A 26,409-nucleotide genomic window follows, 5' to 3' on the forward strand; every position below is an offset into this window, starting at 1 on the left:
GTGTTTCTTCAGAAGAGCAGGTTATCAGCCTTGCCTCGTGGATGTGAAGATAAAGCCATGGCATGGTTAGTGGTTCTAAACAGGTTGCAGTTTTGTGGTAATTCAACAAAAGTCCAATCATTGGCCTCCAAAATGGGTGAAGATATTCATCAAATCTGATGAAGTTCCTATTAATTAGGGTTGTTAAATACTGGTAGTGCTTCTGGTACTGTTATGATTTGGAGGTTTAACTAACAACCCTAATGGGGCTACTTCTTCAGGATGTTAATTAGATATGGCAATTCCACTTACCCATGCAGCCTCGGCACACAACCATCACACATCAATATTTAATTTAATTACTGATGTTGTGGTGCAAGTCACATCTGATTTAAGAGATAAATATGCTTAATTATTAATGAGATAAAACACATACAGTATGTCACCTTTTGTCATTTGAGCTTTATTAGGTATTGTCAGAAAAGACAAATGTGAACGTCAGAGAGGCTGTGACATGGTGCTCATCTCTGTATGACTCTTGTCCTTCAGTTTACCTGAGCTCACACTGCACTGTAAATAAGATATGCAGAGCTGCAAGTGCACAAGGCAAAGTGTTGGGCATTCTCTGTTCAGAGCTTCCCACAAGATGCCATTGAGAGCATTGGATGCAACATGCAAGCACTATGCAGCAAGGTTGAGTTCTGGAAAGGTGAATGCAAGAAAGATTGCTTATCCTATTGTGAAGGAAGAGAGAGAAAATGACAGACATCTAAGCTTTGAGGATGGTCATGGTGATTAACAGTATTAAAGCTGTTTCTAGCCTGCATTGGGTTCCTGTTCCATGAGGGACTTTACATCCTAAACTACCACTTGGACCCTTATGGTTACATAGAAAACAGGAATATGCAATATACAACCAAAGCACCAGATCTGGTGAAAGTGGTGAAACTGCTCATGTTCATTTTACTACAGAGGATCAAAACCTTTTGGAGGTCCTCCTCTATATACAAAGTGTCCTTTGTAAGCCTGTGCTTCCAGGGGTTCACAAGCTAGTGCTAGAAGTTTGTGTGGGTTGGAACTTGCTGTGCAAGATCTTTGCCTGGGGCCATTTGGTTTGATGTGTTTGACAAAATTTTAAGAGATCCTGAGTTAACTGAGCTAAACAAATAGTTTTTGAGCGGCTGAGGAGGTTTTTGGAGCTTCCTTGAGGGAAAATTCCCATTTGGCAGAAAATCTATGAAAGCAAAAGCGACTGACAGCATTGTAACCTACTGAAATATATATTAAACTCTCAAATCTATCTAACCATTTTTCTCTGCATGAAATATAACTCTACATCTATTACCACTGAGATATTCTAATTTAATTGGGATCTGATGGGCTAACAAGAATGGTTAGCAAAGGAGATAATTTCCGCATGGTCCTGAGAGAAATAAGGAGAGCTGGCCATAAAAGCAAGGCTAAGAAAGCCTTCAGCTGGCCAAGCGTGTCCCAGCACCCACTCACCTAAAGGAAAATACCCAGGAGAATATGAGAGGAATGCTCATGGATGAAGTAGTAGTCAGGGAGGAAATGGAAATGCCAGTGCTTGTGGTGACAGAGACTCATCTCTGATGGTGATAAAGAAGGAACTGCTGTTTTTTCAGCTCTGTGACCCAGTATGGTAGGTGGCCATCACAGGTGGCATTGTGATCTATCAGTGTGATTGATGTGCTGCAGGGTGTGACTGAGGTGTGGAATTCAGCAGTGCTGAGCTCACATCTTCTGTCAGCTGCCAAAAGTGGAAGAGGCATCCTGGGACCTGTTCCCACTAATTACACTCCTTGTTTTTTTGACAAGTCAATGCATCCAGAATCAGAGGATGGGGGATGGAGGAACCTGTGGAACCCACATCTCCACCGGCCAAGCTTTACATGGAGGAGTGTTGTGTTGGGAACGCTTTTTCCAGTAGACTGGCAGTCTGAATGACTGGCCAAGAAATGTCTGGGAAATGAGAAACTGTCCTCTTTGAGAAGAACCTGTAATTTTCCCCCGGGAGAGACATAGTGCTGTGGCTGGAAGGTTGGGGTAAAGCAGTACTGCCTCTAGCTCTGTCTGAGCATCCTGCAGGTCTTGTGTGGGAACACGGAGGTTGAGCATCACCATGATGTGTGTGATTGTGTGTGTTCATCTGAAGAGAGAGGAGAAGGTAACAGGCAGCATCGTTCACTGGTCTGGCTTCCATAGGAGGTGCAAGAAAAGTTCTGCCAACTCCAAGGCTATGCCCTGAGGAAGATGCAGCTTATGCTGGCTGTACCAGGCTCAGCAGCTGATATTAAGTTGTCTGGAGCTTCTGTGCTGACCACTCAGCAGAGGAGAAATTGAATAGTAACGGTACTAAAGTTCTTCTTTTAGGGGACTGATATTATTGATAGCAGTGACTAAAACCTAGGACTTACACTTGCACAGCATCTGGCAATATAGGCTGAAACAGGTTGAAGATTACAGTTGTTTGACAAAGGAATAATAGCCACTCTCCTTTAGGTATAGACAAATTTGCTGGCCTCTGCACTCTGGAGTACTTGCTAGATCTCCATTCTCAGTTCACTTATACTGGGTTCTCTTTCTGAGAAGCTGCAAGTTACATAGGCCCCTCTCCTGTGAATGAGTAGTTTGAAATTGTTTCCTTCAGTGTTCATTGCTTGCACTTGTCTATACTAGTATGTAGTGGAGTTGTGTTGCAGAAGACTCACAGCTGGATATGACAGAACCAGATGTTCACACCCTAGGCCAGACACAGATGTTTCCCTGTAGCTGGCAAGGGATGTCGAACAAGTAAATGCAGAGACAGCAAGCCTGAAAAAAAATCTAAGGTAATCAGGCTGAATATGCCTGGAGATTTAGGCCGTCTGGAAGATTGCCAGAGGGCTATTTATTTTGATGTCTACACCTGCTGAATGGGAATGCTTTGTGTGAGCTCAAAGCTTTAAGCGATACTGTGTCTCTCCCTTTTTCAGCACTTTACTCCCTCCAGCAGAGTTGCTCGCTTGATAAATTGAGCTTTACAACTTTTTATTTTATATATATTTATTTTTTTAATTTTTCAAGACAAAAAGAAAAACCCAAACGCTTAAAACTTACCTTGATTCCTGGCTATTAATGAGGGTGGAAGGAAAGTGCTGCAGTGCTGGGGAAGAGAAAGGGAATGCAGTCAGTAAACTGCTACTTGTAGGGTTAAAGTCTGTAGGCAGTTCCGTCTGTTAGATATTGCAATTTTCATTGCCCAATTTCTAGGGAGTTGGGAGTGAAATTCTCACCAGCTTTCTACCTGCTGCCTCGTGCACACCACACCTTCATGGGCTCAATGCAACAGATTTATCCCACAGTGCCCCATCTGGCTCGGCCCTGCTGGCATGCAGCCCTCTCCTTCCAGGCAGCTTGTGCTTGCCTTGCTGTCATCTTAAAAGCTCTTAGGATTGTTTTCCTTTGCAAAAAGTTTTTTGTGGTGATAGTGGTGATGAGCGCTCCCCTACAGTGACAAACACTTGATCAGGGAGATTTCTCATGGTTGAGGCAGTACTATTGGAGAAAATGAGATCAGGAACATCAGAAATTGAGGGAACAATTACCTAAAGAGTAGAGTTCTCTCAGAAGAAGAAGGAAAAAAGCTCCAGGTTCCCTTCGTGTCCCTGTGCTTCCATAAAATAAAGGAAAATATCTCACAGGTGAGAGGGAAGTTACCTTAAAGTGTGATGCCCACTACTGCTATAGTAATCACTTCTTAACATGCAGAAGTCTGTCCTGTATTTGATTTTTAGCTGTATACTCCTGGTCGTTTTTCTAATGTGTTCAGCTTTATTTTCTGAGCAGCATTCCGCTCACAGGTTTGCTGCAGCCATTAGCAACACAGATTTTGCCATCTCCACATCATATGCAGCTGCACTGATGATAATTGTGCCCACTGCTGTCAGTGCCATTCCATGTTCTCAGATGTGCAGCAAACAAGCATTTTCTTTGTTTTTTGCTCATGCAGGTGACAGTTCTTCAAATGCTTTTATTGTCCCAAAGGCAACAGGGAATTCAGTGGATTATCTAAAAATGTACCATAGTTCTCTCTCAGTTTCTTCACCTTTGCCAAAGGATGCAGTGGATTTCCTAACCTCATTTTTATGGACTATTTCTTTCTTAACCCAATCTGGAAAGTGGAGAAAGTGATGTGTTGTTAAGCTTTGCAAGAGGGAGAAGGAATTGCTTTTATTTCAATCATTTGTTTGGATTCCATTAGCAGACAGGTGAATGTAGAGAGTACTTAGGTTGACACCCTTGAAGGACACCAGATTTTAAAACAAATAAAGGGAGATCTACTGTGTGTTATAAGCAATAATCATTAATTAAAAGCCTTGTTAAAGCATTGCTGAAGAGTGCTTCAGAAGAAAAGTAGTTATACTGCATTTCATGGTTAATTCAATGTCAATTAGCTGATTGTTAACTTCCCTCCAGCTAAATCTTGTTCAGTGCAGAGAAGAGAAATCAAAAGCATTCTAGCTTTAACAAGCCTAGTGTTTCAATCATTCATCTCTGGCCGCGGGCTCAAAATCAATGTCAACAGACGTTTCATTGCAATTTTATCAGCCATTTCTGCATGTCACTGTTTTCTTGGCTGCCCTGATTGTCCCTGAAAACCGTCTGTGAGAATCAGAAGGCAGGACAGACAGTGCTTGCTCCCCTTAGCTGATGGGTTCCTTGTAGTTAATGATCTGGACTGATGTCCAGCGGGCTCCCCCGTGCTCTGTTCCCTTCTTTGCGGCCGTTCAGCACCACGGACAGCTCCCCGACACTCAGTCCTGTGGGGTGATGCTGAGAAGGATCATAGAATGGATTGGGTTGGAAGGGACCCCAAGGATCACCAAGTTCCAACCCCCTACCACAGGCAGAACCACACACCTCCACATCCAGTACGAGAACAGGTTGCCCAGGGCCCCATCCAACCTAGTCTTGAGAACCTCCAGGAATGGAGCATCCTCAGCCTCTCTGGGCAGCCTGTTCCAGCTCCTCATCAGTTTCTGTGAAGAACTTCTCCTGACATCTAATCTAAACCTTCCCTCCTTGAGCCATGGTTCAGCCCACAGGAGGCTCCAGGGAGACTTCATAGCAGCTGTGCGTTAGTGGGAGGAGGGCTACAGGTATATTGGGGCGGGACTTTATCAGCCAGTGTAGCAATAGGACAGGGGATGGCTAAAAGAGATTAGATTTTTTTATCAAGAAGAAATTCTGTACCCAATTCTTTATGCTGCTGTACAGAGAGTGCCCTGCAGGTGCTCCTAGGCTCTGGGCAGCGTGAGCTGATGGGGAGCAGCCAGCCCATGGCAGGGGTAGGGCTGAGGGCCTTTAAGATCCCTTCCAATACAAGCCATTCTGTGATTCTGTGAAATATGTGCTAGCATTGTTCTTAGAAAAATGTTGTCAAAAATAACAGGTGACCCTATAACATTTATAAGACATCATACGTTCCCATTCTCTTCGTAATGACAACGCTAATTGCGAGATTGGTGTCTGCAAAGAGTATCAAGAGCTAAACTGAAGCCTGGAGTCAGCTGCTATTGGTGTCTGGGACTTGTCAGGCTGTTGTAGGACTTGAATTGATAACAGGCTGTTTTCCACCTGAAAACACAGAGCATCTGTCTGCTGCACTCATACTACAAGCAGTGTAGCGTGGCATGTTACACTCAGGGATGACACACAGGTGGAATTTCATGCTTCTTGCTGATTCCAGACCTGGCCCATAGTGCTTTAGCTTCACTCCTGTCTATAGCAGCACAGACAATAGATCCACAACAATGTTTCTCATCAGCTAAGACTGATGGGGTGATTACCAAATCACAGCAATCATTGTGTAGGGATTAGAAGTCCACGGCATTTTCAGCTTTTTTTCTTGTAGAGCAATGGTGTTTTATATCTCTACGCTTAGATATCTATGTACATATATATGGTATAAAGCAACTAACTTTCTGGAAGCTTAAAACAATACAGTGTGCAGTTGCTGAAGGCAGAGTAGCTGTCTTTACTGGATTTTTTAAGGTTTGCTTTACCATTTCAGATGCTGCTTTCCAGGAGGAGCAAACAGTTAACATTTGACTTGGAGCTATCTGTATCATTGCATCTCCTGCCTTCAGTCTGTGAGGCAGAATTCTTTCTGGCTCTTTGCATTACACTTTTCCTCATTTAAATTCTGCCTGACAAACCTGCTGTTGTGAAACCCACAGTATGAGATTCAGAAGCACTGCCTGCTCTCCTGCTTTAAAAAAGCCATAATTGATAAAAACAGTTTGTATCAGTATGAGTCACCTACAGGTCCAGTTGCCACAACTTTTATTTCTTCATTCATTATCAGTCATGACTAGTGGTTAGACAGGATGCTCCTGGGTATGTGGATCTCTGTGATACACAAAGCTCACAGAATCAGTTAATTTTAACAGCAGATCGTATAGATTACCAGAAATAGCATTTAAAAAACTTTTCTCCTCAGCTCTTCTACCTCTTTTCTTAAGCTTCTGGACAACAATACAGGTTTCAGTTTTACTTGTGTGATGCATTTACAGAGTAAATCTTAGCAACATTATGGCATAGATGCTCAAATATGTGGGTGTGGAACTACCACTCTTGAAGTGATCTCTGATTTATATTGACAGGGACCTGCTTTTCAGTGCTATTGTAGATAAGGCTTTAGACTTCAGATTCATCTGTAACTCACAGTGACCAAAGCTAATGAATACTATATTCCAGTTACTCTTGCCCCACTGGTTCTGTTTGCTTCTCTGTCAATAGTTATTTTCCATAGGAACCAGGAGCCCTGAATGAAAAGCTGTGTCATACTAGCGTGCTGCTCATTAATACACTGAATTCATGTGAATTTGTAAGAAGGAGAAACCTTTATCTTCCCATCCTTATTAAAACTGAGGTATCTTCTCTATCACTCTGTGATTCATTCTGTTCCCCTGTGTCTCCACATTCAGCTTGAAGCCATCAACACACATCCACCGTGCCACCTCATGGAAGGCTGAAGATAGGGCTGACCTATACACAGCTGCAGAAATCTATATCAGAAAGTGAGGCAGATTTAACCTGAAAAAAAGAAATTATTGGCCCTATAGGGTAGAATATATATAAACTCAGTGATGTCTTTATGTATTCCATTTGCACTTTTGAAGGAACTGATTCACCTTTGGGGTCTATGGCCCTCTGCCTACTTGCATGGCTCCTGGTGGGAAGAGAGGAGTCACTGCCGTTACCCTTAACACTTGAGTTGGTTCTTCAGACATTATCCTCATTCACCTTGGATAAAATGACTTCACAAAAGGACAGGATCTAAATCTGCTGGCCAAGGTTAAGAGAAACTTGGCATTTGTCCAGGCAGCATTTGGTCAATGTTGCTACCAAGGTAAATGGGAGCCAAGCCAGCAAAAACAGAGATGATTTCCAGCCTCAGAGTTGTTTGTTAATACCAGATAAAAGGCCTATAGATCAGGTAGAAGTTTTAGGAGTTTGCTGACTGACAACAGGCCCACTTGGTTGCTCTAGTTTGTGTCTTGTACTTTACTGGACCTCCTCTTAGATGGCATTGTCCTTTCTTCCCATGTTAGGACTGGAGTTAAGCATGTGCCATTAGACTTTCCAAGCAAGGAGCTTTATGGCTTGAGAATGCAGAATATGTGCACCTGTGTACCAGTGTCTGACCCTAGAGTCAAGTAGGAGTCCAGAATGCTTCTGTTCCATAAGTCTTTTATAATTGAAAATTTTGTTTTAAAATACAAAAAGTACAGAAGACTTCACCTATATACAGCTAATCTTAAACCTCTAAGCTAATGCATGATGTGCAGTTCTATGGATTAGAATGAAAGCAAGGCATCTGGCTTTCTGGGATCTTTTTAGCTGGAGCACATTTCTTGCAGACTACAAGAAGTTCATGTCCATGGTGGCATTCCCTTTACACCATGCGTGATCTTAGCTGCTGTTTCTGGCCCTTCCATCTGTATTTACAGTGGTGGGGGAGGTGGGAGATGAACTGGAGGTGAACCAGAGGTTGCAATTTCCTACTTAGATTAAAAAAAGATGCTTGACACGGCCCCTCTCTTGGAAAACATGAGTGCACATTAGCGAGGTTGTAGCAGCAGCAATAATGGGGCAGGATTGACAGGTAGGCATGACTTAAGGAGGCAAAGCTTGGGGGGAGGGGAAGGCAGGAAGAATACGATTTGATCATATATCATTGTTGTTTTTTCCCATTGTGAAACACTGCTCTTCAATGGGTCATTTTATAGATATTCCTTTGCTGGAACAGTACCTTAGCTGGATCATGCAACCATATGATGCTGCTCATGTTTCATGTTATCAGTAGGTTTCTCTGATAGTCAGAAGCAGTTTGGTTCAGGAAGATGTCAGTCCTGCTGCTCTCACTGGAGCCAACAGTTCACCCTGAATTTGATATCTTGCTATTGCTTCCGCCTCTCTGTGGGCAGGTGTCTGTATCTCAGTACAAGTGAATTAGAACGAGTGTTTGTTTTCCTGGCAGGAACTTTAAAAAAGGAGGAAAGACGTTCATGTGAGCTGACAGGAGCCATCTTCTCCTTTGAGGTTCTAAGAAGTGGTGTTTTCAGTGCAGGAAGGCAGCTCCTGTCCCCCAGGATCTCTTTCTCTCAGGGCTATAGGAACAACAGCCGACTTCTTCCCAGCCTAAATTAGCTGAAGATGGAGAGAATAAAACACTGAGGGGAAATTTTGAGGGGAAAAAAAAAAATCCAGCTGAATAAACCTGAAACTTTTTAGAACAATATATTCTCCTATTCAGATTTTCCAATTTCTGGGACTTCCAGACTGAAAAAATAAGTGTCTTTTCCTATTAAGAAAATTGCTTTCACATTCCTGCAATGAACAGAGTTTTGTTTCTAATGATGGAAGAAGTTGAGTGCAGCTGCTGACTAGCTGGAGTGGGGATCCAACTATCAGTGCGTCACCAGCTAAATGTGATTTGAGATGCAGTTTGCTTTTCTGTATCTCAGATCTCAGAGCTAAACCACAAACTGTACATGACACAACTAAATTAATATTTAAAAATAATTACTTGCTGCCTGAAGGTAAACAGAAAAAGGGTAAATAATTGATAGCACTGGGACTGCCACACTGTAAGTCTGCTGAGCGTTTATGATGTGCTGCGAAGGTTCAAAGGGATTGCTCGTCTGCTGCCTCTGAAGGAGGGTTTTTGCTAATCATTCCAGGGCTTGTTTTGTCAGCCAGCAATGTTTTCAGAGTTTGAAGCACTAGAATAGAATGCCAGCTTAATTTAGGCGATTCTCTAACTTAATTTACCAACTTTCCTTCCAAGATTTGCATTGTAAATGATAAGGTGATTTTCATACATATGATTTTTTTTTTTCCTTTATCCCATCAACATCAGAAGGGAATTTTCATGTGGTCTGCTGCCAAGAATGCAGAGCAGGAGTGCTTACATAACTTGCCACCCTGTGACAGTGCCCGTCAGCAGAGCTGGGTGATCCCAAGCAGTTGCTTTCACCTGTATCCCTCCAGCACCAGAACAGCCAGCTTTCAAAGTGGCCAATGACCATAAAGTGTGTCCAGTGGTTTAAAACTCACTTATTTTGCCTGCAGTCAGAAACGTTCGTGGTCTGATTATTGCGATGACAATTTAAAAAGTATTACAAAAATGTCTTTGCAGTTTTCTGATCTGCAGAGTATTCAAGCAAGGTTCCATACACCCCTATGGGCACACTGATCGTTAGATAACTTATTTCTTTAGAAGAAAAAAAAGCAGATGCTAGGATCCGTCAGCAATGCCAGCTGGGCCATGTGATCAAATGCTTTGTGATGTTATCAGCAATACAGATCATACTGGGCGTGGAGATGGGAACATGGGCTCTTCTCCTCTTTTGTGCCCCATCAGACCTACAGGGCTGAAGGTACTTTAGTGCCTGGCATTGCGTCACACTTTGGTGCTCGAAAATGCAATCTAAGCTCTCTTTTTTTATATACAAAACCAGTCCAACACTGTGCTGATGTATATGAACGTGTTGCTGGAAGACGTGCAGTCATTCTTCCATGCTACTGAATGGCAGCAAAGCCTGAAGTGGAATTCACAAGAGACGTTCTCCAGCTGATGCACGTCTGGAAGTGCACAGTAAGGATGTCTAAATAGAAAGTTAGAAAGCACAGTTTGCAAAGAGGGACTGACAAAAGTGTGTTTGTGTTTTGTTCAGTTCAGAGGAGGCAAATAGGCTACAACGGAGCTCCTGCCACACAAGCAAAATGGTGCAGCGAGGAAAGAGAGAGCTCCGTTCTCCCACACTCTTCTTATAATAGCTTAAACTGGGCCCTGGAGAGTCAGGGGAAAAAAATAGGAAATCCTTCTGATGGTAGAGGTAGGTCACTGCTGGAGCAGATTGCTGGGGGGCTGTGGAGTTTCTGTCACCGCAGATTAACAACAAGTCAAACAAAAATTGTCTGTAAGGGAAGAATTGCAGAGTCCTGTGGTCCTGTCTTTCCACCAGTCCGGGGCTAAATCATTGAGACAGGAGGAAGCTGGGCACTGAGACTCCTATGGCACACGTGGATCTGTGTGTATCTGCTCAATGTTTGTGTAGAATATGTTGAGGTGGTGTGAGGTGGCCATTTGTCTCATTTCTGAACTAAAGTTATGGTGTGTGGGTATTCCTGTGTGCCCTAGGTGCAAATGTCCTGGCTGACCTGTGAATCTCCGCTCCCATTTGTATAATAATGGTATTTCTTCTCCACTGAAACCATGAGAATGGCATTGAAGGTGTGGAATAGAGGCTCAGAAGGCAGATGTGGTGCTGTGTGAGCTCCCCAAGGTCCCTTCCAGCCTCATCCCTGCAATGATTCTGCTCAACAAGAGGCAGCTCAGCTCTGCAACGCTTTTATTCCATCACAGGTGGGAAAGGGAACTCCTTTAAGTGCTCGGGGTTCCCGATGCAAGAGAAGGCAAAGTGAAATAGTCTGCTCTGAACTCCAGCATTCAGGTCACCCCCCTCCCTCATTCCCCACACCCAAAGACCACACACTTGCACCTCCAGGCGTGCACGTCCGCTGCCAGCACAGAGGAGGTTACTGATCCCATCACAGGGCTGGTTATCTTTCAAAGGAAAAGATCCTGAAAGAAACCCTGGGAGTTCAGTGGCACAGCTCCTCCTGCACCACAGAGCAGGGCTGTACTGCTCAGGGAACTGCTATTAGCTCAGGGAGAAGCTTTCTTAGGAAGAAGAAGCTGGAGGAGAGTAATTGTTGTTAATGTGTTTCCTGCTTAAAGGGAAAGTGAAGGATTGGAGCAGGATGGGCATCTCTGGCCAGTATGGGAATCATGGGGGATATATTGTTTCTTATCTTGCAAAAAGGAGTTTTATGCTGTTTGCAAGAGTGTTTTGCCAGACTCACCTCTGTATTGTGTCTCCAGCCCGAGGAACTGCAAAGTGGGCCTCTGTGAAGGTTGGTGTGAAGGGGCACAGGGCAGAGTTGCGCCTAATGGAAGAGCTGCTGCTGGGCAGAGCCAACATGGTGCAGCTCTGCTGCTCCCTATAAGAGGCACAGCTCTGGGACAAGGTGCTTGTTAGCATGGTCAACTTTCCTGGCTGATGGCTCTGAAAGAAAGCAGCTAATGAGGTGCTTAGAACTGCTGCTGGGCCAAAGCAGAGCTGTCTGCTTTCCCAGGAGGTGCCCGAGCAAAGCCTGCATTTCAAACACCCATAGCACATATGGCAGACAGAGCTTGGCAGGTAGTGCACCAGCTCCAGCTTCCCCAGGTGCCAGGATTACTGCTTATCTTCAGAACCTAATGTATTTTACCTCCCACATGGGCAGACCCCTCCCAGTACTGCCATTGTGTTGTAGCTGTGTCTGATGGAGTACTTTAAGTGTGGAGAGCTTACTTGGAATGGGACGTGAGAGCTCTGCTTGGAAAAGAATGCACAAAGCATTGGCCTTCTTAAAACTGCCCCATTTCATTTGAGTGGTAACACTGTTTTGGGCAAAAGTAAGATCTCTTTGTATAGCTACTGAGTTGATTGCTGTAATGATTTGTCTTTAACCAGGAATTGGCATTTCTACAAACAGGGAATGGATTTGCTAATGCAGGCTCTGTTTGACAAGGGGACTTCTGCTGGGGTAGGGTTTGGGTGCATTAAGAGGCTGGTGATGTAGGAAGGACAGCAATGGGAATAGCAGATGAGCATCTATCAGATCAGAACCTACAGGCTCTCACCTTGAGCAGAACACAGAGGCTCTCCAAGGCGCAGCAATGAAGGCAGCCCAGGTTCTGCTGGGGAGGGAGTGCATTAATACATTCAGTGCGGAGATTTTGCTGGTGAAATACCCACTTGAGAACCGTTCATGGGTAGAAGAAAAATGGATCTGAGGTCTTGCCACCTGAATTCCTTCCTCTACCTCGGTAGGTTATCAGCATGAAAACAGGAAATGAATTGGACACCATTAATAAAACATGAAGCCTCCGTGTTCAGGCTGTGTGCTCTGTTGTCGGAGTGTAGAAGGCACTGTGAGAAGGAAACTCAGGAGTCAAACCCACAAGATCATTTACTTTTTAACTGCACAGCAAACTTTGGCTCAGAGTTGGGGCTGAACCTTCCTTTTTTTTCCCCTTGAAATCATAGAAAAGCTTTTAAACCTTCATACAGAAGTGCTGGAGGATGCTGAAGGATTGTTGCTGAGCTGTGAGCTCTCTGAATCAAAATCAATCAAAAAGATCTGTTTCGAGGAATAGCAGCCTATACAGAGTACACTGAAAGACCCCACCAGCACTCATTCTGTCTGTAGTTTTAGATCATCTCATGAAAGCTTATGGTCATACCTTAAGCTTTGCAACCCAAGGATGAGAACTAGCAAAGCAGTTATGAAAAAGCCATGGGAACAAAAGCAGAAGACCCGGTTCATCCAGAGACAGAGGACTTCTGCAGCTCTCATAAAGGCTTGTTTTGCTCTCTGGGGGAGTTTAATTGCAAAATGTTTAGCATAGGTGAATCATAAGGAGCCTAACCATAGGAAGAGGTTAACCACAGTTGTAGGAAGGATTCATCTGAGGCTGCAGCAAACAAGTTCTTGGTGGGAAGAAACCAGAGAACTCCTCAGCTGTGGACAGGCTTATTCCTGAAACTCAAAGGGCGAGTTGGGCATCCAGGGCAAGAGTCCTCCTCCTGACCTGAGATAGGGCATAGCCAAGTGTGAGTTCGGGTGCAAAGATAAAGGATTTATTGCTAGTGAGGCTTTTGTCAGACAGCTGTGGCTATAACCACTGTTCATCTCCCACAAGAGGCACTATGGTCTGCCACAGCTGTACTGTAACCTGGGGATTAACAGGGCTTCCATGTCTTTGAACATGAAGCTTGTGGGTTCCCTCATTAAATGTGGAAGCTCTGCCTCCTGTGTCCTTTTGGGACCAAGGGGCTCCAGTCTCCAAAGATGTTATGCTGGGTCCAAATTCCTTCAGGTATTTCTCACTGGAAAGAACCTGTTTGTTAGAATCTGAAATGCAGAAGTGAAACCTCAGCTTGGCTGAGTAACCTGGACAGAGACAACCCCATCCAGCAGAGCTCCAAACTCAGTGTCATAATTCACCTCAATTAACCACGATTTTCTTGGCTGCCATCTACAAAGTTTGACGATAGGAAATTGGATCTGACTCATTACAATCCAAAGGGGCAGTTTGGTGAATGTACATTTTCAGCCAAAATCATTAGTCAACCAGCAGAGCAAAATTACTTTTCCATTGAAGTTTACGTTACCATTTGGTTACTTGTTTTTCTGTCTGGCTCGAACTGTAGCAAGTGCAGCCAAGTTCTAATTCTCAGCTGTTTGAAGATGCTCAGCCAGGCTGACAATTCATTGGACAATACTCAAAGTCTTAACAGGGTTTGTTCTAATTACGCAGAAGGATCTGTATTGAAATCACTATGCAATCAATGCATGTGCAGCAAGACTGTGAGACAACTGGGTCCTTCTGCTGTCATCATCGCAGCTCTCCTGCTCACACTGCACCTGGTTTCTTTGTAAGTGCATCCTGAAATTGAGTTTTCCAGCCTCTCCCTGCAGGATTCTGCTCTATGCCAGTTGTTCTTTATGCTATGATCATTTTTTTCTGTGTCTGGTGTAAACTTCTCCTTCCTTAGCTTCAGGTCAGTGCTTCTCATCTGGTGTCTGCTGTCCCTCCCTCTCCTCACCCTGCTGCTCATTCGCATTAACTGCACGATAATTAGAGACTGATCCTGTCCCCTGAGCCTTTGCTTCCCCAGACTGTGTCTCCAGTCCTGCCCTCCCGCAGCAAACCCCACCGAGATCCGCAGGTTTGGCACATGTCCATTTGGTGCTGCTCCTGCTTTTCTATCTAGTTCTCAGCACACAGGTCTTTGATATTATAATGCAGGAATGGCAGGAGACCCTGGTTAAGCAAAAACAGAACCGGCCCTCCCTCCCTCCCTCCCTCTGGGGGTTGCGGGTTATTAACAGAGCTTTCTTTGCTCAGCTGAGCACCATGGAGCTGCCAGGTCTCTGCCCGCATTCTTGTCTCACAGCTTCAGAATTCTCGCCCTTATTAAAAAAGGCAGAAACGAGGCAGCTCCTGCAGCTCCCTGTCCTGCTGTGGTCTCCAATCTGAAGGCACTGGTTTGTGACAACCCACTGCCCATCTCTGCTGCACAAGGGAGCTGGGTGCCCATAGGTCAGCTCTGCTGAGGAACAGAAACGAGTTCTATCATTGGAACCATCAGCGTCTTGAACAAAGGGGTCGTTTGGGCTCATTAGGCTCAACTTATTTTTAAGAAACCCTTGTTCCTTGCCTGCTGTTAGGCCTTATTCTCAGGGGCTTCGCGCTCTTTACTCCTCTGTGCTGTCTGGTTGAACGGTTCATAGTTGCAGGCTTCTCCCTTTCCCGGCCATCCCAATGAGCAGTGAAATTGCTTTGTGCATTCACTGCCAGTGGTTCTCACACATGTGCTGGGTGTTCCTGTGCTGACCCCCCTCTCACTACACCATCCTCTCTGGCTGCTCTTATGGTCCCACAGACAGAGAGATCAGCTCAGGGACCCTCCTCAGCCCCACACTGGGGACACACAGCAGTGGCAGCGCCAAGTAAAGGTGCTTTCAAACCAGCTCTTGTTGGTTTCAGATCTTTCCTTTTGAAGGCTTCTGGCACGTGAAGAGCCCTCCCCTGAGTTTTTCATCCTCTTTCAAGCTGCTGCAATAAACCCATGAACCTCTCTTTCATTTGGCTCCATAGGTGCTGTCTGTGGTGGGTCTCCTGCTCTGCACACACGCGTGCCCTGAGGCCTGGACTGAGCATCCTGATCCTACCTTGTGCTGCCCCATGTGCAGCTGGCAGCAGCAGCCCAACCCTGAGAGCTGTGTCATGTATGCAACGTGTCCTCCTGCTGACGTGAGGGCTCTATGCAACACCTGGTATCTGCCTGCAGTGAAACAAACCATTCAGCAAAGCTCGAGAGCACAGTTTGTGCCAACAACGGTCTGTGCTGAGCAGCTCCTTCCTGCCCAGAGGTGTCCACTGGGTTCCACTCAGGAGGCTGCCAGTGCTCTGGAAAGCCAAAAAACCATTTGGGCTGCTGCTTAAAAACCATCTCTGTGGTAAGCTCCTTTATGCTGTAGCAAAGCGCCCAACTGACGAGAGGAAACAGAACTGCTCATCTTTTGGTTTGACACAAATAATCCAGGATGCTGGAGATGGGAAAAGCAGCCACACCTGCTGGTTGTCACCTGGGCATGGTTCCTGGCAAAGAGCAGCAAGCTGGGGCTGAGGGTCAGGCTTCAGCCTCTTCCAGACAAGCCAGAAGTAGAAACTATCTGAAGAATCCCACAGACTCACACCCAATGTTCAAGGGCAGCGTTTCTCCCAGCACACACAACCCTGCCCAGGAGGCTAGCAGGGTTATATTATCTACAGTTTGAATCTGGACATGAGGAGACAGGTGCTGCAGCAAACAGGCAGGCACATGAGCAGCTGCAGTCAAAGCAAGAGCAAGCACTCCAGGTCTGCACACTCAGCACATTGCATCCCGTCCCAGCAGAGCTGGAGTTGGGAAGTGAGACAGGGAGCAGCTGGGGATGCGTCGCAGGGCTGCTGCCAAATGGAGAGCACAGCAAGGCGAGTGCGTGGGCAGTGGGTTCAGTGAGACTAAAGGACGTGTGGCAGGGCAGCATGTTGCACCATGGCATCGTGCTTCAATGCAAAGAGAACCTCAGACCAGGTCCTGGGAGTCCCAGGAGCACGGCAGCAACAGCTTTAGTGTCTGAAGCCCAATAGAGCTTTGCTCATGCATGGGCACTGCTCCTCCAGAGGGTGTTTCACCAAATGGTTAGAAAGAGGTTTATAATGTAAATGAAAGTTGCTCTTTCCTCAGGAAAAGCTGAGGCCAAAACTGATTAAGCATTGGGTGAGCCACAGCAGAAACAGTGCCTGTGTTGGAAGCATTGCCAACACAAATCTCTTAATAGTCTTTGAGTCTCTGCGAGGCCTTAAAATCAATCAGAGGATTAACTAAGCAAAGCTGTCTTTATGATCCATGATCCAGCTTTGTGCAATTGGATCCGGCTTTGCTTGGGCCTCTCTTTGCGGGTGGGCTGTGATGGAGGAGCCCTGCAGGTGCTCTGGGGATCGGGCTTGCACAGGAGGGATGCTAGACACGATGCTTTGTCTTCTCCCATCCCTCCCACTGGCTCCTCATGATCCAGCAATTCCCTTTACAGAGGCTCGCTGAAGAAAAGCCACTGACTGCTCCTGGTGAGCTGCCAGCTTTGTGTGGCTACTGGGACGCCTTCTGCCAGGGGTGCATCACACCTTCTTGTTGCCTTATCCTTCTGGCACCTGGACTTTGGTTTCAGGGCTGGGCTGAAGCCTGGGAGCTGCTGCACCCATCTGCTGCCATGGGATCCACTTTGGATCCACCATCCAGGTAAGTCTCTGCTAAGCACACACTGTGTTCACCAGCAGTTCAGTGGAGTAATGAGATTTGCTCTAGCACCCAACAGGCTCTGTTTTATGGCAGAATTTATACTCTCTTAGTCTGCAGCCAGACTGAAGGTCATCTAGTATTGCCATCAACGCATCTATAGACCTGGGAAACGAAGTTGGCCCAGGCTATAGCAACTCATCCATGCAAGGGGCAGCTCTACAGACTGACTCCTCAGAGAGGTGTGGGATGAAAGGACAACGGTCTCTGCAATGGTGAGCAGCATGAAGAAGCCACCCAGAGGTGATGCACTGATTATCTCTGCTTCCCCAAACACCAAACACCAGGAGGCGGCCCCCTGCACAACAGTTTGCTTATCTGCTGCATAACACCACGGCTGTTGAAGGCTTCCATGAATTTCAAACAGACAAACTGGCCGAAGCTGCAGGAAGAAAATCAAACAAACAAAACACCCTAACAGCCATTGAATAACAAACATCACTTCTGCCACGGGAAATCTCTGCAACCTGTCAGAGCAGCGCAGAGCTGCAAGGCGGCATTGCTGGGAGCTCGGTGCTGCTGACAGCCCAGTGCCGGACACAGCTCCTGTGGGCATCTGTCTGCTCTTCTGCCCTCTGCCTCTCCTTCCATTCCCTAGCACTCTTTAAAATAAAACTCACAGATCTGTGTTACAATTAATTCCTGCACTGAATATATTTTTTGCTTTGAGAAGAGCTGGGACGATTCTATGTGAAGGTGCCTTCTGGCTGCCCAGGAGAGCTCCTCAGACAGCCCTGAGACAGGCTGGCATGTCACATATACTGTAAGTAGGTGCCTCTGTGAGTGGATGTTTCCCTGGGAAGCCTCAGTCTACCCTTATGTTACAGCCTGATTATCAAACAGCTGATTACATCTTATTAGGTGTTTCCATCTGTTGATAGAAAAATGCCCGATTGCATAACATTTGTTTTGCTCCTGATTTGGGTCTTCACCATTCCCAGCAGCACTGGGGCCAGAGCAGCATGCTGAAATGCCCAGAGCTGGGGGTACTGGGCTGCTGGAGCTGTATACAGACCCAACTTCACTTGGAGCAGTGTCTGCTCACAGCTATACAGAACCCACAGGGCTGGCACCCACCGGGATGCTGCCACCCACTTCTCCCAATGCACTTTTCCAAGCCTTCATGCAAATCTCCACTGCTTTATCTGTCCACGCAGCTTTATGCAGCTTTGGTGATGCTCATCAGACACACAGGCTCTGTCTGCACTGCAGCTGGAGCTCATTGCACAGCTGGAATGTAGCACACAGCTGGAGTTCAGCGCACAGCTGGCTGTAAGAGCTGCCACCTGCAGACACCAAAGGAAAGGAGCAGTGTGGGCAGAGCTGAGCAGGTCGCCGTGTTCCTCCCCTTCGTGCCCGTTGCGCTTTGCCAGTCTGTGTGTGGATGCTGCACCTCTGAGGGCTGAACTGAGGAGCCAGCAGTGCCAACAGCAATGCATTTGGAAGCAGATGGGCTTTAGGGACCCTTCCAACCCAAGCCATCCTATGATTTGCTCACTGATAAATATTTGCATCGCCAAAGAGCCCTGAGAAATGTGATTACTCCAAAGCATCCCAGGATGCGTTGCTCTGTGGCAGTCACTAGGAGTCTGTTATCCTTGCACATCAGAGAGCCTGGAAACTGTATTCAACAGGCGAGTAAAGCCAAATATTTTAATCAGCGAAAAACAGAGAAGAGTTTTGAGATGAGTGAAGAAAGGAGGGAAATCCTGGGCTTGATGCCTAGTTCCTAATCCCTGAACTGTCTCACTGTAGTGCTGTGAAAGCCAGGAGGAATAAGCCTGATACCACAGCATCTTGCCATCAAGAAACTGCATTAATACAGAACTGCAAAGGTAATTAACCAAATCAGACTTGGTCCAGTGCTGAAAAGGATTTCTTCCCCCAGGGATGAGCAGATGTCTCAATCTAATTATACAAATTATTTAATCAGAACCAGAGGTTGGGTATCTAATGATACCTAGCGTGGGGGGAGAGGGTGCAGATAGGGAACAGTGCAGTTGGGGACTGGGGGGGGCATGACTTTGAGCTGGCACCACTTCTAGAGCTCTTCTGCCCTGTTTGTGAGCTCTACAGGGATGGGAATTTGGAGAAGTATCAGTAGTGAGAAGAATATGTGGCAAAAGATTGTTTATGGCAACGAAAGTATTCTTGTTAAAGTCATCAGTGCTTCTGGTCTTCCCTTTCCCAGTGCTTCTCCCTGCTGACTGCAGCGGGCGATGAATCTTAACCACATGATTTGCCCACTCTAAATAAGTTGTTGTGTTTCCTCTGCTGCATATGGTTAGAAGGGGCCATGCACATGGAGAAGAAGCACTCAACCATCGCCCACATCCTTTGTTCTAAAGCATGGAGCATCTGTTTGTGGCAGCTGAAATGGAGAAACGCTGCTTGTATTCGTGTGGTTGTAGACGAATGAGTTGGGAGGCCTCAATAAAGAGGGGGAGATGCAGTGCAGGAGCCACTTGGGTTAGTGCAGGTATCAACTCCATTCTGTGGGCATCTGCTCTACTGAGATACATTTGCAAAGCATGGTTTCTCTTTGTTCGTGTGGAAATCTGTTCTCAAGCACTTGTGCAAAAATGGTCAGCCCTTCTACGAGCCCCTACCGATGGCAAAGCTGCAAACTGAGTGTAGGTCGGGGCGGTTATATGGGTTTTTTCTTTTTCCTGTGAACTTTTATAGCTTTGCAGAAGCAACTGAAGCTGAGCTGAGGCACTGAGGCCGTTGGAAATCTGACCCTGAATATTAAACAACCTGCCTGCGAGGTCGCGCTCAGCTGGGGGATTGAAGCAGTTCTGAATTGCCGAATCGCAGTCCCCTGAAAGAGAATTTACCAGGCAATAAGGAATGGATTGACAGGAAAAGGAATAAAGATGAAATGTGATGTCTGCCAAACCCTTTTTTTTCCTCACTTCCACCCCTTCCTATCCTGGCTTCTTTAACCTCCATGTTAATGGGAGCTCTTCCACTTTTGTATCCCCAAGTACCTGGAGCGCTGGCCAACACTGAGCCCCCTTCCCACCCCTGGAAGGACAGAGAGACAGACAGACAGACAACTGTGCATGTCAGTGGGCAAGGCTCCTCCTGCAGCCTCAGCACCAGGTTGGTGGGGTGCAGGGATGTGCTGCCCCCAGTAAGCGGGATGGGAAGAGGAGGTGACACATCACCGTGCTGTGACTAAGGAGAAAGTCAGAGCCCTGAGGGCCTGGTGAGTGCAGTGGGTGTTTGCTGCCCACAGCGTGGCTCAATTACAGGAGTGACAAGCTGCAGCACAGCTCACAGCCCTGGTAGACAGTTCTGTCAGCAGCCCGAGCAGTGCTGGGCCTCTGCCAGCCAGCGACTTGCAGCACAAGAAACAAAGCAAAACTCGACTTTGAACTATGCTGCCCTATATCCAGAATGGTTGCATGCTGGGTAAATAATGCACTGCTTTTGTTGGTGCTGGATAGCCAAATTCTATCACTGCAGATCTGGTCATCATTTTTTCAAAGTCCAATTAATGAAGTCCATTAGGCTTGGAAGGTGAGAGGTGTTGAGTCTTTCTTTATGAGGAGAAGAAGAACGATGAGATCCAAAAGCAAGGGCTGGTTGTGATGGGATGGGTGGTGGGCTGGGACCAGGAGGAACTGCTTAAGGGATGGTATTGGGAGAGAGGGACACCAGCACCCAGTGTGGCCGTGCTCCAGGCTGAACTGAGGCTTGGAATCACCTCCTCCTCCCATCCACGTCTGTGTGGAGCTTTTTACTGGCGTCAGTGGCAGCAGGATCAGAGTCGAGTCTTAAGGCTCTTCCCCTGGAGCTCAGAGGAGTTTAATGGAGGAAAAAAAATAGTCTAAGTTGTAATTAATCAGCTTCTGCTTCTCCTGCAGGAAAGAGTTAATGAAGGCAAAGCTTGTCTGGCCAAGGGGCTGGTGTGGCTCCAGGAGAGCCGTGACTCAGAGATGGAGCATCCTGCCAGAGCACAGGGCAGTCTCCTCATCCTCAGCTCCTCCTCTCCCAGCACAGCAGTGTGAATGTGTCCAGCATCGTGGCTAGGAGGGTTTGTCCCATACAGCACCTGCTCTTCCCACTCAGCTCCACGCTCATGGCTTGCGTAAGAAACTCCTTACCTCACAGTCTGTGGGTAGGACCTTGCACATCTGGCTGTATCATGTTCGTCGGCGGTGCACAACCCTTGGTAATCTCATTGGGGCTCTCTACAGGACAGAAAAAGGTTAACAAGATGATTTACAAGAGTAAGGAAAAGGCCAAAGGGAGGACAGGAACAGGCAGATTGGGTGAGTTATTCAAAGGTTTGACCAAAGAATGACCACATTGGGCATTTTCACCAATGTGCCTGGCTCAAAAAGAAGCGTGGAACAATGAGATTTGATGGCAATGTCACAAAGCAGCCCATGCTCAGTGACACACAATCCTCTGCCCCAGGTGCATGTTAATAGTTTTGCATAAAATTGATGCTTTCCTTCTCCTCAGCCCCCTTGTCCCTGCCCAATGGCTCAACAAGGGGTCCCACAAAGCACCAACATGGTGGCAGCAGCAGTGCAGCAGAGCAGGGCAGGACGTGTGGTCCTGGCAATGAGCAGAACTACACCGCTTTGAACCCAGATTGGCATAGCATAAACATATGGATTAGCACCAACGCAACAGATCAAAACCCGAGGAGGAGGGCTCAAACAAGTCGTAATTTGTAGCAACAACAAAATTGCAGGATTTCATCACTTCAGCTCCCAACCCTCACACCTCAACCTCGCCGCAAGGAAAACAGCTGCCTCCCCATTCTCCTACATCTGTCCTAAACATCCCGTTGGGGCAGCCAGCCTGGAAAGCATGGCTTGTTGGGTGGAACACCGCTGTCTGGAGCTGTGAGTTGTCAGATCAGTCACTGTGGGGTGGGGACAAGAAAAGGACACAGTGTTCAATGCTGGATCTGTTTGGAGAGGAGAAAACTGTTCCCATGCAACACTTCTTTTGCAGCAGCCAGGCTGCATGGTGCTGCATGCACAGAGCTGCAAGTCCAGCTGCAGATGCCCCAATGCTGTTGTGCTGTTTGGATGCAGATGCTGCTGCATCAGAGGTGACTGCAGACTGACAACACAGCACAACTATAGGCACCTTCATCTGCTGTGTGCATAATCCTCGGTGCTGAACCCACTCCAAACTCATCCCCAGGTCTTATCTTTTCTAAACTGGGTATTTATTCATGTGGTTGTTTTATGTAAACTGCAAAGAGCCTCATTAAATGGAAACCTTCCCTCACAAGCTTCATTATTAAGGTGGAACGGCACTTGAAATGCATTGAGCAAAATCCCTGAGCTTTGGTGTTAACTGGGGAAGGAATGCTCAATGCTGGCAGCCTGGAGTGTCCCCCCCATTCAGGAGCATGCTCAGCTCTGGGATGAGGTACTGCAATGGGCACTGTGTGCATGAAGCTCCCAAGGAGAAGCCCCTGCAGATCAAAGTGGGACCTGCCCTGCCCCAGCAGCCCAGCACTGGGCCCTTTGGATTCTGGAGGAGGATGGAGCAGCAGTGAGGCTGACTTGGGCTGAAGCTCCAGGCTCAAGGCTGGCTGATATGGAGCTGTGGAAGGGGATGAGATTTTACAGCTAAAACTCCCCATCACTGGAATGCTGGCCAAGTAAATCCCAGTGTTTTTGTGGGTCCCTGTTCTCATTTGTATTCTAAATGCTCATGGCAGAGTTGACAGCAGAAGATACATACATGTGGTTATGGATGCACGCATCAATCAGAGACTGGAAATGAATTGGACCGTGTGTATTTTCCCTTCCTTAGCCCAACTGAACTCAATTCTGCTTTCCCAGCATTGAACACCAATAGGAACCACTGCAGATGAGTTGTTTCCTTTTGGTAGCAGGCACACGTGATGAAGCAGTGTGATATGTGGGAAACGGGCTGAGATAGAGCAGAGAGGGACTGGATGCACTAGCAGTGCCCAGTGCATGCTGAGCCCTCTGCAGTGGTCACCCCAGTGCCCAACTGGGAGCTGTGCATTGCTTTTGCTGTGTTCAGTGCCTTTCAGCACCCGCGTGCATCTCCAGCTGAAGGACTTGAGAGCTGATAGAGCTTTTTAAAGTGGGGATTATGTAAATGCACATTATGGTGCTTTCATAAACAGGGATTATTTGTTGAATACTTTCGAGTGCTTCCTTCGCAGCGATTAAGGTCTGTTGTGTAAATAGGAATTTAGTGGCTGCTTAGTCTAAGTTTCATTGGCTTAATAAAAGATGAGAGCAGCACTTTTGCATTCATCTTGGCCTCGTGAGAACATCTTTGGGGCAGTTTTCAGATAATTACATGAACACCTACAACTACTGCCCATTGCAGGCACCATACCTTGCATGTCCATATCGACCCTTCTCCATTTCCCTTCCTTGCTACTTTAGTGATTAAATCCATTGTCTCAGCTGCTGGCTTGTTGGTTATCCCTCCCTAAATTAAGAATTCTTAAAGTGTGGATGAGCAAAGCTCTTCTTTGGGTCACTGCTCCCTTCAGCTGTTTTACAGGAGTGATTTTGCCACTCAGTTCTGCAGGTGGAGCTACTTTGGAAGGCATTAAATGGGAATTTCTCATCTTCCTCCATTATTATGTTATTTCCAGTCTTTAAATTCAACCTCTACCAAGCTAAGCAAGCCCAGAGCACAATCCATGCACGATACCTTGCTTTGAGAAGATCGTTTCCTCAAGTGTAAACCAATATTACTTTCTAATTCAGCTGTGATGGGGATCGAGTTCTCACATAATACGTTTTCTCCTTCGGTGAATTCTCAAACACATAAATAGGAGTTTGAAAGGAGATCTCATCCTCAGCCTTTGGAAATGATGAATTTCTACTAATGATTCACTGATGTACACACAGCTTATTTTGCATAAAGTTAGAGCTGGGCACATTTATTCATTATGAATCTCTTAAAAAATGGATATAAATATCAAGAGCAATTGGCTACCAAAGATTTGAATATTATGGCACTGTATCATGGGGGAGCTGACATGAATATGAGTCGGGTGAGAAAAAAAATACACAGAAAATGCTTATCCAAGAGTGATACTTTACAGCATGTCACTGAACCATCGGAAAGGGTTACATTCATTACAAATGTAAGCAGGGATTGCAAAGGATTCCTTGGGAAGAAAAAGAAATAAAGAAAATAAAAGAGCATTATTTTCCTACTGAAATGTGCTCTGTGATCTATGGAATCCATTTCTCCTAAAGCCTGAGTTCTTTGCAAGGCTGGAACACCTGCACCATGGGATGGTTCATTGCTGGCACAGAGGGAATGGATGGGTAGAGGGGTCTGCATGGGGCGGCACACGTTGGGTTTGGATGCAGCCAACAGAGAGCAAAGGGCTGCACACCTTGGAAGGAAGGAAAAGCCTTTGGGAGGTGGCTCCTGGTGTCCGCATCCACCAGGAGAGCAGGAGGGCACCAGCACACGGCCATTGACATGTTGCACTCGTCCTTGTATTGATCTGCTGCTTCGGCGGCCACCCGAGCCCTTGGCAAAGGTCACTGTCTCTGTTCCTGTGTTACAAATGGGAGCAAGGAGGCGAAGAGATTAATTTTCAGAAGTGATTAATGTTCCCGGTGCCCATCCTCATTCACGCTGGGCCTCGAGCCCCAGCGAAGTCTGGAGCTGGGTTAATTAAGGTGTCCCCTGCCCCTCTCCCAGCCCTGCCAGACACGGCCGTTGCTCACTGTCGTGTTGCCTTTTCCCACAAACTCCTCCGCCCTTCATCCCGTGCCAGCCCTCAAACCGGCTCAGGGACTCCCCCAGGGCTGCTCCCTCTCCTTCTAGGCCTCACATATCCTGCGATGCCCAAAAACTCACATCCTCTCCATGCTTTATCCGATGTCTCAGACAGAGCTCCCACCTCCCCACGGTTCAGGGCAGCTGCTGCCCTTCACCTCCGCTTGACCATGGGCAGAGCATCGTTAAACAACAGTCAGACAAAGCAGCTGCAGGGGAAGTTTCTCCCGGCACCAAATAACTGTTATAGAGCCAAACTGCACTTTGTTTGAGTGCAGCATCAGAACAAAAACGCTTTCTGACAAGAGCGAGAGCAGCCAAGCGTATCTCCAGTAAAAAGAGACCCTTCCAACCCTGAGAGCTGCAAAAAAGGGGTTGGGGAAGTGGGATGTAATGTAGACAACAGACAGGTGTGCGCTGCTAATGTCTGGCAGTGCTGAAAGCAGTGACTGCAGCTCTTGGTGCCCTTGAAGCCATACAGAGCCATATTGTGCCACACACACTGTGCTGTACAGGACCATGCTGTGCTTTATTAGGCTGTACAGTGCCAGAACCACACCACGCCATTCTGCACTGCGCTATGCCGTGCCCTATAGCGCTATACCATGCCATATAGCACCATACCGTGCCATAGCACCATACCACACCATATAGCACCATACCGTACCATATAGCGCCATACCATACCATATAGCACCATGCCATATAGCGCCATAGCGTGCCATATAGTGCCATACCATATAGCACCATGCCGTGCCATATAGCACCATACTGTGCCATATAGCATCATACCGTACCATATAGCACCATACCATGCCATATAGCACCATACAATACCATATAGCACCATGCCATATAGCACCATACCGTGCCATATAGCACCATGCCATATAGCACCATACCGTGCCATATAGCACCATACCATACCATATAGCACCATACCATGCCATATAGCACCATACCGTACCATATAGCAGCATGCCATATAGCACCATACCTTGCCATATAGAGCCATACCTTACCATATAGCACCATACCATATAGCACCATACCGTGCCATATAGCACCATACCATACCACATAGCACCATGCCATATAGCACCATACTGTGCCATATAGCACCATGCCAAATAACCATACCGTGCCATATAGCACCATACCACACCATATAGCGCCATACTGTACCATATAGCATCATACCATACCATATAGCACCATACCATATAGCACCATGCCATGCCATATAGCGCCATACTGTGCCATATAGCACCATACCGTGCCATATAGCCCCATATCACCCCGCACTGTCCCATACACCCCCACACCGTCCCTCCTCAACGTCCCGCCCACGTGCCCCATTCCCGCCACCGCCCCGTCCCGCGCCCCTCGCCCGCGCCCTGCCCACGTGGCCGCCCGCCGCCCGGCATGAATGAACCTCCCTCCTCCAATCAGCGCCCTCCGAGCGCACCCCGAACCAATCACACTGCACCGGCGGCCAACCCTCAACCAATAGCAAAACCGAGCGCTGGGCGGCGCCCCAACCCGGCGGCGTCCAATCACAAAGCGGCGCGGGTTGGCGGTGGCGGCTGGCGGACCAATGAGGTGCGGGGGCGTGTCGGGAGCGCGCCGGCGC

The 26,409-nt window shown here is 47.0% G+C and overlaps 1 long non-coding RNA gene across 1 annotated transcript in view; it reads left to right on the top strand.

Moving 5' to 3' along the window:
- LOC107324084 overlaps positions 1-16,199 on the top strand; it is a 31,886-nt gene extending 15,687 nt beyond the window's left edge. Inside the window, exons 2-3 of the long non-coding RNA XR_001559400.2 lie at positions 13,922-14,039; positions 15,266-16,199. This is a non-coding gene — a long non-coding RNA (uncharacterized LOC107324084). The remainder of the gene's footprint in view (positions 1-13,921; positions 14,040-15,265) is intronic.
- Positions 16,200-26,409: the final 10,210 nt, after the last annotated feature.

The sequence above is a fragment of the Coturnix japonica genome, chromosome 23 (genome assembly GCF_001577835.2).
Source record: "Coturnix japonica isolate 7356 chromosome 23, Coturnix japonica 2.1, whole genome shotgun sequence".
In the NCBI taxonomy this organism is placed as follows: Eukaryota; Metazoa; Chordata; class Aves; order Galliformes; family Phasianidae; genus Coturnix; species Coturnix japonica.